The sequence below is a fragment of the Panthera leo genome, chromosome A1 (assembly GCF_018350215.1).
Source record: "Panthera leo isolate Ple1 chromosome A1, P.leo_Ple1_pat1.1, whole genome shotgun sequence".
NCBI classification, from domain to species: domain Eukaryota; kingdom Metazoa; phylum Chordata; class Mammalia; order Carnivora; family Felidae; genus Panthera; species Panthera leo.
Genome location: NC_056679.1, coordinates 21,814,324 through 21,826,613, shown reverse-complemented (window position 1 = coordinate 21,826,613; position 12,290 = coordinate 21,814,324). Strand labels below are relative to the sequence as shown.

The 12,290-nt window shown below is 37.7% G+C and overlaps 1 protein-coding gene across 6 annotated transcripts in view; it reads right to left on the bottom strand.

The window, feature by feature from the left end:
- Positions 1-12,290, bottom strand: part of CAB39L (calcium binding protein 39 like) — a 127,002-nt gene that overhangs the window by 112,007 nt on the left and 2,705 nt on the right. For 3 of the 6 annotated variants that reach the window (XM_042913623.1, XM_042913467.1, XM_042913553.1), the window contains exons 2-3: positions 4,411-4,559; positions 3,440-3,513 (exon numbers count right to left, since the gene is read on the bottom strand). The gene's annotated coding sequence lies outside the window, so the exon portion shown is untranslated. The remainder of the gene's footprint in view (positions 1-3,439; positions 3,514-4,410; positions 4,560-12,290) is intronic. The other 3 variants (XM_042913706.1, XM_042913783.1, XM_042913849.1) reach the window with 3 other exon arrangements.

Here is a 12,290-nt window from a genome sequence, read left to right as displayed (position 1 = left end):
TTATCACTCAATAATTCCCTTAGTTATAGCTGCCTCCTTTACAGAATTGCTTGATGTTAGTCTGCATTGGCTCCACACCCTGTTAACTATCATATTCTTTCATGATCCTCTTAGTACCACAAACCAGCTAGCATTTCTAGCAACAAATGCTAGCAGAAATCTAACGGTTTGGACTCCTCTGGGTTTCTAGAAGCTTCTTTGAGACACTTGTGAGAATTCTTTGTAGTTGAGGAATGAATGAAAGCCAATCAGGTTCTCCAGTAAAGGAGAGGAAAAATAACTGAAATGCCAATCATTTCCCTCATTTCTCTGGCATACTTTTCTTTCTTCATAGCACATGGGTCTGTTCTTATGAACACATCTCCTCTCTTTCTTTTGTCTTTTCCTGTGTTAAGAAGAGTACAGAGGTATTCCTGTTATTTCTGACTGGTGCTGCTATATTTGACTTTGTTGATGCCACACCTGAGTGTCAGAGGTTCCATTTCACACTGAGAGACGGGAAGTTTTGGAAAGTGCTCTCAAGTCACTGGTCTCTGCTGGGGAGAAAGGAGAGAGAAGCCCCATGGCCACAAGGTCTGGCCCAGCTCTGGGAGCCGAGACCTATGGGGAGCAGGTGGCCCAGTGTCTATTTTCTCTTATATCTTAAAATGTACTTTCTTTCTCAGCTACTTAGCAAATTAGATGCAAATGGTATTTCTAAGATAGCAACATCTTTGATTCAATTAAGGGGAAAGAGAGCCTTGGATATTTCATTAAAAAAATCATTTTGACAAATTTTTCCTACCCAAATTAATTCTGTTTCTGTTGATAAATACAGGGATAAAAAGAGTATTTTTAATGTTCCTTGTAACCTTTCATGTTTTCTTTCTGGAACTTTTGATTAGATCACCTTACAATCTTTCATTTTCTATAACTTTTTTCTCTGTGTATGGTCTTCCATGCAGTTTCTTTCTAACTGTGCCTCATATGCTAATTTAACGTACCATTTAATCTTTAAATTCTGTTATTATACTGTTCATTTCTGATATTCTTTTAAGTTTATTTATTTTGAGAGTAAGCAGTGGAGGGGGCAGAGAGACAGAGGGAGACAGAGAATCCCAAGCAGGCTCTGCACTGTCAGCACGGAGCCCAATGTGGGGCATAAGCCCACGAACCGTGAGTCATGGCCTGAGCTGAAAACAAGAATCAGGCACCTGGGGCACCTGGGTGGCTCAGTTGGTTGGGTGTCCAACTTCAGCTCAGGTCATGATCTCAGAGCTTATGAGTTCAATCCCACGTCAGGCTCTGTGCTGACAGCTCAGAGCCTGGAGCCTTCTTCGGATTCTGTGTGTGTGTGTGTGTGTGTGTGTGTGTGTGTGTGTGTGTGTGTGTGTGTCTCTCCCTCTCTACCCTCCTCTGCTCATGCTCTGTCTCTCCCTGTCTCAAAAATAAACATAAAAAAATTTTTTTAAAGAGTCAGGAGCCTAACCAATTGAACCACCCAGGTGCCCTTCATTTCAGATATTCTAATTGTCTCTTATTTTAATATGCCTGGTCACTTTTAAATTCTATTACTCTTTGGGGCACCTGGGTGGCTCAGTCGGTTAAGCGTCCAACTTTGGCCCAGGTCATGATCTCACAGTTCGTGAGTCTGAGCCCCGCATCAGGCTCTGTGCCAGAGCCTGCTTCGGATTCTGTGTCTCCCTCTCTCTCTGTCCCTCCCCCACTCATGCTGTCTCTCTCTCCTTCAAAAATAAACATTAAAAAAATTTTTTTTAATTCTATTACTCTTTATGTTTTAGCATCCCTCCTTTACGTATTAAGTATTAAATATTTATTTTATGTATTGGGTATTTCTTTTTTGAGGGAGCACGCACACGCAAGAGAGGCAGAGGGGTAGAAAGAATCTTTAAAAAATTTTTTAAATGTTTATTTTTTTTTGAGAGACAGAGAATGAGTGGGTCAGGAGCAGAGAGAGAGGGAGACACAGAATCTGAGGCAGGCTCCAGGCTCTGAGCTGTCAGCACAGAGCCTGACATGGGGCTCAAACTCACGAATGGTGAGATCATGACCTGAGCCGAGGTCGGATGCTTAACCGACAGAGCAACCCAGGCGCCCAAGACAGAATCTTAAGCCAGCTCCATGTTCAGTTTCTCATGACTGTGAAATCATGACCTGAGTGAAAGTCAAGAGTCAGATGTTTAACTGACTGAGTCACCCAAGTGTCCCTTGGATATTCCTAATAGCAAAAATCTGTGTAGATTTGTTTTGGTTGTTTGTGGTTTCTGCTCTTTGCTCATGGAATTTTGATTTTCTCCCTTCATGTTTTGTGATTTTAAAAAATGTGTAAGACTGGGGCGCCTGGGTGGCTCAGTCAGTTGGGCATCTGACTTCAGCTCAGGTCACAATCTCGTGGTCCGTGAGTTCGAGCCCCGCGTCGGGCTCTGGGCTGATGGCTCAGAGCCTGGAGCCTGCTTCCGATTCTGTGTCTCCCTCTCTCTCTGCCCCTCCCCCGTTCATGCTCTGTCTCTCTCTGTCTCAAAAATAAATAAACTTAAAAAAAAAAAATGTGTAAGAGCTTATTTGTTAGAATTTTAATAATGATACTCTGACAAACAAATGTTTGTCAAGAACATTTATAACTCCCTCTGTGGAAGATTTTTCATTGTTTCTGTCAGGTACTGAAAAGTGTTAGAGACCAACGTCCATTTCAAATTAAAATTCTCCATTTGTGGGAGACCGTGAAAATAAGTATTTAGGGACCATGAAAATAGTATAAAGTAAGGCCTCAAATCCAAGTGAATGTGAGCGGGTAACCAGGAAGTAGTAGGAGAGATTTGATTTTATTTTTTCAAAGTTTATTTATTTTATTTCAGTAATCTCTACACCCACCGTGGGGCTTGAACTCACAACCCTAAGATCAAGAGTTGCATGCTCTACCAACTGAGCCGGCCAGGTGCCCCAGTAGGAGAGATTTTAACTCCACCCAGAGCTCTATGCCTCTCCAAGATGGTGTCTGATCAGAACCCCTACACTCTGCAGAACCCAAGGAATTTTTCCCTGTCCCCATCCCTCTTCATACACAACTTTCTATACCAACAGAAACCCATGCATATCCCCAGAGTATTCAGTGACTTCAGCACTTGCTTACCTCACAGGATGTACTTCTTCTGTTTCAAGCCACAAAAAGTTTCCCTTATTTTCTTATAGGTTCATCCACTCATAATGAAGGTTTTTTAAATATTAAATCTAGTGTTTTTCATCTTTGGTGGGGGGGCCGAATTCAAGAACTCTTGTCTATCATACTGCCAAAAGGGGAAATCTATTTAATATTTCTATAATTGCTTTGTGAAATTTAAATTAGGATATTACCTGTATAGTTTTATTTTAGTGTGTTACTGTAATCTTCAAGTATGTGACAAACATTTATACTCTTGACTGAGTCATTATATTAGCTTACCTTAGAAGTTGTATATCATCTGCAAATCGGTTTCAACTTTCTGTCTTCACCAAAGTCACTGATCAACACAGCTTCTGACAAAAAGAAAAGCTTCAAAATTAACTTTTAAACTTTTATAGCAAATCCAATATATTTTCTTACTGTTATCAGGTATATAGAATTACAAATTAAATTTCCACCATAATCATATATAGATAAACCAATTAAAACAGGAAAATCCCTCTACCCCAATTACTTCAAGTGCCAGAACTTTTAGAAAGTAGCATTGAACTAAGTGAAAATATTTTATCATCAGGGGAAACCAGTAGTGGTATGAGGGGGTGGCTTAGAGAAGGGGAGCCCTAGCACCCCCAAAATATATCCATTAGCCCTCATCTTCCACAGGAAACATAACTTACTTAAGCTAGTACCTCAAAGGCCAATGTTTAGAAATGTTTTTATTTATTTATTTTGAGAGAGAATGCACACATGTGCATACAAGTGGGGGGAGGGGCAGACAAAAAGGAGAGAGAGAAATCCTAAGCAGGCTCCATGCCTGCAGGGTCCAGCGCAGAGACTGACACTGGTCTCAATCTCATGACCACGAGATCATGACCTGAGCCAAAATCAAGAGTCAGACGCTTAACTGACTGAGTCACCCAGTTGCCCCTAGAGGCCAATTTTTATAAAAAGGCTGTGCAAAGCTTAAAAGAGCTTTTAAGTATCACAAAGAGAAGCTTTGAAGGGTTTTTTTTGCTTTTAGTATATGTGCTGCCGAAGCGAGCACAGGGTTTTTTTTGCTTTTAACAGCATCATAAAAATCCATGCCTACTAGAGTTTTTCTTTCCTACTTCCCACACTTTTAGTTTGCATCTTTTATTAATTTCAGTCATTGATGGCAACTTTCACAAAATTTTTATCTTCGACATCAATATAAGGATATATGTGTATGTGTGTTTACATTTCCCCATCAGAAATAAGAGAAAACTTACACTTCTCTCCTTTAGTGCATTGCTCTTGCATGAAGAACATATAAACCACTGACTTAGGGTCTGCATATTAATGTATTTTCTGAGCAGCAACTACTGGTTTAAATAGAACATTTAGCTCCTGATGTTCTTTCTTCTCAATATTTGAAATCCTGCAATAATGTAGTAGAAAAAGCACAGGCTTTGGAATCACATTGATCTGGGTTTAAATCTCAACCTCCCACTCTGTAACTGTCTAATCTGAAGCAAATTATGTAACCTCTCTGAACCTTTTAGGAATAAAATATCATGATTCTCCATAGGTATACGCAAGAGTCAAATCATATATATATAGTGTCTGACACAGTGCCATATAACATGTACTCTGTTATGTAGCTGTCCTGTGTTTTTTTGTATTTCGCTTCCATTTTGCTCAATCTGTCAAAGAAATTTTGAGACTACATTTTCTTAATTTACAGCCTTAACAAACTTCTGTGGTTTTGTTCAACAATTATCGATATTTTACATCTATTTTGCCCAATAATATACATAAAATACTTTAAAAATAACAATATAACAATAATAATGCTAAATCTAGGTCCTAAAGTCACTAGAAATTGTTCCTTTTCTTGTATGGTTATGACACCAAAATGCTATACAGTTACGTAAATTTATTTCCATTCCTTCTTAAATTTTTCTTTTAGTTCTTTTTTTCTTAATGTTTATTTTTGAGAGAGAGACAGAGAGAGAGAGAGAGAGAGAGAGAGAGACAGAGGGGGGGGGAGGGGCAGAGAGAGGGAGACAGAATCCAAACCAGGCTCCAGGCTCTGAGCTGATAGCACAGAACCGGACTCAGGGCTCGCTCACGAGCCATGAAATCATGACCTTAGCTGAAGTCAGACACTTACCAACTGACCCATCCAGGTGCCTTCAGTTCTACTTTTTTAATTTAATTTTTGAATATGTAAACATACATGATTCAAAGGTCAAAACTATATAAATAAGTAACAGAGAAATCTCTCGTCCGCTGTTGGCACCTTTCACATTCCCTCCTTCTACCTATAGATTATATATTGTTTCATGCCTTTGGGGTTTTTTCTACTTCATAATATATTCTGCAGATCATTCAATGTTGGTACATGTAGACTTTCTACACTCTCTTTTATGACTTCTGGAGAAAACAGCAACTTGGAAGGGGAATGGAGATTATTCCACTATTGAATGTACTTTAGTTACCTAGTCCCCTATTAACAGGCATTTTGGTTGTTTCTAATCTTTTGCTAATACAAGTAATGCTGCTGTGAGTAACTTCATACAAATGCCAGTTTATATTTTATGTCACTGTGTCTTTAGAACAGATTCCTAGAAGTTAGGTGCCCGGGTCAAAAAGTAAATGCACGTGTAATTTAGTATACATATAATATATGTATATTATACACACGGGTTGGATACTGCCAAATTCCCTCCCAAGATTTGTGCTTTTGTATCCCTACCAGCAATTCATCAAAGTGCCTGTTTCCCCACAATCCACAGAACATATTATATAACTTTGGATTTTGGTGAGAAAGGCTTGAGTGTAGCTATAATTTTTAGTATAGCTTTGTGGGGGGGGGGGGAGACGCACGAGCAGGGGAGGGGCAGAGAGAGAGGGAGAGAGAGAACCTTAAGTAGGCTCCAAGCTCGGAGAGGAGCCAGACCTGGGGCCTGAGCATGAGATCATGACCTGAGTTGAAATCAAGAGTCAGACGCTTAACCAACTAAGCCACCCAGGCACCCCTTAGTATAGCTTTTATTTATATTTCTCTTAGTATGACTGAAGTTAAATATCTTTTGTGTGTTTGTCAGCTGCATTTCTTTTTCTGTGACCTCTCATATCTTCGGCCCAATTTTCTATTGGGTTGCCAGTCATTTGCTCTGACTTCTAGGTTATTAGAAGAGATTAGCTAGGAGATCAGCTCTTTGTGATGTAAATTTAATTATTTCTTCCTACCTTGTCACTGGTCTTTTTACATTGCTTATGATACTTTTCATCATGTAACTTTTTTTTAGTGTATGGAATTTATCATGGTTTTCACTTTTTCTGGGATGGAGTCATAGTTATAAAATCCCCGTCTTACAATTTCATAGACTTTAACAATCTGTGCCTGTTCTGCTTTGTATCTTGCTCTTGAGAAATTTGTTCCTAATGTCTTCTGTCTACCTGGAAGCCTATAGGAATTTTTCACTACTTGAATGTCCAATAGTTTTACTAGGATATGCCTTGGAGTTGACCATTCTAGATCAATTTTTTCAGTACACAATGAGCCTTTTCAATTTGAGTCTTCTGTTCATTCCAGAATGTTTTCATGGATTGAAGTTTAAATATTAGTTCTGCTATTGCTCTTCTCTTCCTAAGAACTCTAATTTTTACATATTGTCTGTATCATTTGCTCTTTCTCTTTCTTCATTTAATTTTCCTTCTTCTGGCTATCTTCAAGTCTTTCCTCAATACCTCTTACATTCAGGAACTCTATTCTCCCTTAGGTATCTTGGACTTTAGCTTCATTTTATTTATTTATTTTTTTATTTAAAAAAAAAAAATTTTTTTTAACGTTTATTTATTTTTGGGACAGAGAGAGACAGAGCATGAATGGGGGAGGGGCAGAGAGAGAGGGAAACACAGAATCGGAAGCAGGCTCCAGGCTCTGAGCCATCAGCCCAGAGCCCGACGCGGGGCTCGAACTCGCGGACCGCGAGATCATGACCTGAGCCGAAGTCGGCCGCTTAACCGACTGAGCCACCCAGGCGCCCCTAGCTTCATTTTAAAAGATGATTTTTCTTCATTTTATTTCCTCAGTTCAGCAAATTTCACATCAGCAAAGTTCACTTTTCACATCTTCCTCTTTTTGTCCATTTGTTTTGGGGTTCTGAATTTGTATTTGAACTTTATCTCTGCAAATGCTTATCCGTGGATATTTAATTCAGGTAGGAGTATTGTGCTGTGGTTTTCTTTAGCTCTTATAGTTGAATATTTTGGGAGAGACTTTTCATCAGCTGAAATATTCTGACTCAAAATTTATGTTTTCTACTTATAATAACTTTATATGGATGTTATGTGCCAGTATCTTTTCATTTTGAAATGTTCTAATTTTCCTAAGCCAGATTAACAACAGCATATAGACAGGAGTGAGGGATTCAGAAAAATTACTAGATTTTCTAGTTCAACAGCACCTTCTGTTGGTTTGATAAAGTACAGTTTTTTAAATCAATGATTCCTTTTTGGGTGAGAGTGGTTGATGTATCTTCTTTTTCATCAAGATCCCTAATTTCTACTATCTTTTCTTACTCTTACCACCAGGTCTCCAGGTATATAGTGTCCCTTCCAACTCTCCTCTTATCTCAAAAGCAATACCTTTCTCAGACTGCCTCTTTGGTCCCATGAGCTTTCAAGTCCCTTCCTTTTATCTAACAGGTCTCAAATTTGTTAGTATTTCCTTCTTTAGGGTAGGGCTTTCACTTTCTGGAGTTATTTTATCTGCATTCTACTGATTCTAGATCTTGCTTCCTTCTCCTGTTCTCAACAGTGTCAACCTCATTTGCCACTTCAGCATGGGTGCCAGAGCTCACTCTGCTGCATTTCAGCATTTACTTCCGTACATACCCATAATTTGAAATTAGTTAGGCAAGGATGGTGGTGGTTTTATTTGCTCTCTTTATAGATCTGTATGGTTTGTAAAGAATGTATGGTGAGATCTGGATTTAGAAAGTTACCATAGTCCTACAGACACCTTTAGTCACGTGTTATTTTTTATTTTAAAAATTATCTTCCAGTTTTATTGCATGTGATCAAAAGTTTGACTTTTTTTGGGGGGGGGGGACTGAGGTTTTCTTTGTGGTCTAATATAGCAGATTTTTTTAAACTGTCTCCTGTGCACTTGAAAAGATGTATTCTCCATTAGTGGACTCAAACTTTGATATAAATCTAGATTTACCCTACAGTATACTTAGTGGTACTAGAAAGGTGTGTGAAAGTCCTCTATTAGCAGATTTCTAATTCTCCTTACATCTCTTATAGTTTATACTTCATAAAAGCTGTTGATGTATTATTTGATAAATAGGCATTTTAAAAAAATCTTAATTGTGAATGTAGCCCTTAACTTGGACAATATCCTTTATTTTAATGCTTTTTGAATTAAATCCTGCCTTGTCTGATACCAAGATGAAAACCCTGTTTTAAAATTTGCATTTATCTGATGTATCTTTGGTCTTCCCTTGATTATTGTTTTTTAAATTCTTCATTTATTAATTCCCTTTATTATTAATAACTTGTATAGCTCTACCTTTTGTATACACAAATCCGAAAACCTTTTTCATTAAGTTGAGCCCATATATTTACTAATACATCTGATATTTTTGGTGTTATTGGTAACTTTTCATGTTTTATACATTTTGAGTATCTGTACATACAAATACTTATAGAAAATGTGTGCCTTTTAGTTTTTAGCCATTATATGGAGTATGTAATGGCATCTCATTATGATTTTAATTTGCATTTCCCCAAGGACTCTTCTATGCTTTTCTCAAGAAAAGTGAAATGAAACCTAAAATCACTTCTCTGCAGATATTTATAACAGTTGTATTTGTAATCACTAAACACTGGAAATAACCCAGATGTCTCTTAATTGGGGAATGGGTTTTTTAAAACTGCAGTAGTACATCCTTGCAATGTAATACAGAAACAAACCTCTTCCTAGTGCAGGATAACATAAATACACAGGGAAACTGACTATGCTATAAATACATACTGTTATAAGAAAAAAAAATAATAAAAATGAGCCATATAACATTACATTAAGGAAAAGATGACACCTTTGAAAGAACCCAACAAATCAAAAATAAAAAGAACTCAGAAATTAGATGACTTCAACCTAGAAGTGAGATTGCCAGGTCTCATAATAAAGGCATGTTTGATTTTCTAAAAACTGCCAAACTGTCTTCCAAATGACTGGTATTTGCAGTCCCACCAGCAAGATTTGAATCCTGTTGCCTTGCATCCTTGCCAGCACTTGCTATTTTTTTTCCTTCCTTCCTTTTTTTTTTGGCCATTCTATATGGGCTGCATAGTGGTATCTCATTTCATTTCCTCAATTACTATTCTATACTTTTCTCATTTAACACAAAATGGTGACTTTTCTCCAACATCATTAAGTACCCTGTATCATTAAACACCTTTTGAAAATACTTTTAACAAGCTGAAATATAGTCTACCATGATGAATGTGTAATAATTTATAAAACCATTCTTCTACCATTAGTTATTCCTTACCTCCAGTTATTCCCAAATACAGTTACACTGTGTTCGTAAAGCTTTGACCCCATCTCCATTTCCATAGAAGTTTCCTTACAAAGGGTCAGAGTATATACAGTTTTGTCTCAATGCGTTCTAACAAACTGCTTGTTAAATTTTTTTAAAGTTTATTTATTTGAGAGAGAGGGTGAGTAGGGGAGGGGCAGAGAGAGAGGGAGAGAGAGACTCCCAAGCAGACTCTGCACTGTCAGCACAGAGCCAGATGTGGGGTTCGAACTCAAACTGCGAGATCATGACCTGAGCAGAAACCAAGAGTCAGACACGTAACTGAGCTACCCAGGTGCCCTACAAATTGCTTACGTAAGTATTTATTTCCCTAATTACAAGTTAAATATTTTTCACGTAAGCCATCTGTGCTTGTTATTTTGTGATCATGAGTTCATGTCTTTTGCTCCTTTTGTCAGGGTATTGATGTTCTTATTTGTTGATTGGTAAGAGACCAGTACATCCTCCACAGGTATAGATCCTACTTGACATGTAAAGCAAGCTAGGCCCACCATGGACCTTCCCATCCAATTTTTTATCCTATTTGAAATATGAAATATACTTCAAATGAGCAGACATGCATCCAATAACAACTGCATGCAAACTTGTTCATGACTCAGGAACAAGTCTTGCTTTCCAAGGAATTATTTTGTTTGTCACAGCCTGTGAGAAACAAGGTAATATAAAACATGCTTAAACGAAGACTTTGAGAACAGGGCAAGAAGAGGTTGTGATTAAATTAAACCTGTCTATATTCCAAAGAGGAAGTTGAGCTAGGCATCCATTACTTTCAAAGGTTAATTGAAGGCAGTGAGAACCATTTTTACAGAGAAAAGGAAAGTATAAAGTAGTCCCCAAGTCTGCAAGTGGTAGTTGAGGATCGCAAGCTACACACCTTATTCCTCCCAAATCTAATTGTAGGAACCAAACAGAATCATCAAAAGTTCATGACATTCTCACTGAAATTGTTACTTAAAAATTTGTGACAATATAGCTTTTTAAAAATTAGAGGATAAAATCTTATTCCAACCCCCATGTGCAAATATTCTGTGTTTCCTACCATTATACCTTTCAGCCTTTTAACCTAAGTATGTGGCATAAAAATGACAGGAAGTGAAGCAGCCATCTTGGTCCACAAGATGGAGCTGAAGGATGAAGTGGCAGAGCAACAGGTCAGGAGGATCTTGGAGACTCCCCACAATTTTTTGCACCAAAGCAACCTAATTAGCTCATCTTTTTAGATATGAAAGAAATTTGTAATTTTTTAAAATAAAATAACTTTATTAAAAAACTTAGGGGCCACAATTATTTTTTTAGGTTGTCACAGTACATACATATAGAATGTCACAAACGTACATCTTAACTAATACAAATTCCAAGTTGAGAAGTGAAGGCTTTGTCAAAAATACAGTGGCATATAAAATGTTAAGAAAAAGAGGACCTACAGTAGGCAGTGGCAATGAAAGTAGAAAAAAGAGGAAAGTGATTTTGGAGGTTGAAGCTACAGATTGTAGAGTTGGGCAAAGAGGAGAGGGAAGAATTTGAAGTTTTATTTATTTATTTAATGTTTATGTGGGGGGCGGGGGGGACAGAGACAGAGGAGACACAGAATCCAAAGCAGGCTTTAGGCTCTGAGCTGTCAGCACAGAGCCCGACGCGGGGCTTGAACCCACAAACTGTGAGATCATGACCTGAGCCAAAGTCGGACACTTAACTGACTGAGCCACCCAGGTGCCCCAAGAATTTGAAGTTTTAAATCTGATCCACTCAGAAGATAACTACACCATTAATCAAGATAGGAAACATAAAAGATGTTGAGTTGCATACAAGTTGAGTAGATCTAGCTGTCCAAAAATCTATGAGAAATGAGTGCTAAGAGCGTAAAAGAACAGAATTTGACATAGAATTATGGCTTATCTGCACAAAAATTATAGTTTTTTATTTATTTTTATTTTTTTACATTTATTTATTTTTGAGAGACAGAGACAGAGACCAAGTGGGGGAGGGGCAGAGAGAGAGGGAGACACAGAATCCGAAGCAGGCTCCAGGCTCTGAGCCATCAGCAAAGAGCCTGACGCAGGGCTCGAACTCACAAACCGTGGGATCATGACCTGAGCTGAAGTTGGGTGCTCAACCGACTGAGCCACCCAGGTGCCCCCACAAAAATTATAGTTTAAACAGCAAAAACAAATGAGATTATTACAAAGGGAGAAGTCATAGTAAAGGCAAAATTATAGTTTTTCAATTTCTTTTAAAAAAGGCTAAATATATAATACTTCAAATATTTCCTTTTAAAAAGAAACATTTTCTCTTTAAATGAAATAATCTGAATGTCCCACATGTTTTATCTCGCAAGCATTTTTTTGTAGTTAACGGTCATCCTCATGACTCAGGCATTCAATCATTTCATTGATTAACAGAACACCACAGACTTCAATGGTGATTTTGATCTTCATACGGTTTTAAATCATTTTTTATTTTTAGTCACATTTATCCCCATAATGAACCATTTTGTTAAAGACTAGAAAAGTGATGGCAAAATGCACCAATTAATGAGGAATATAGAAATATTT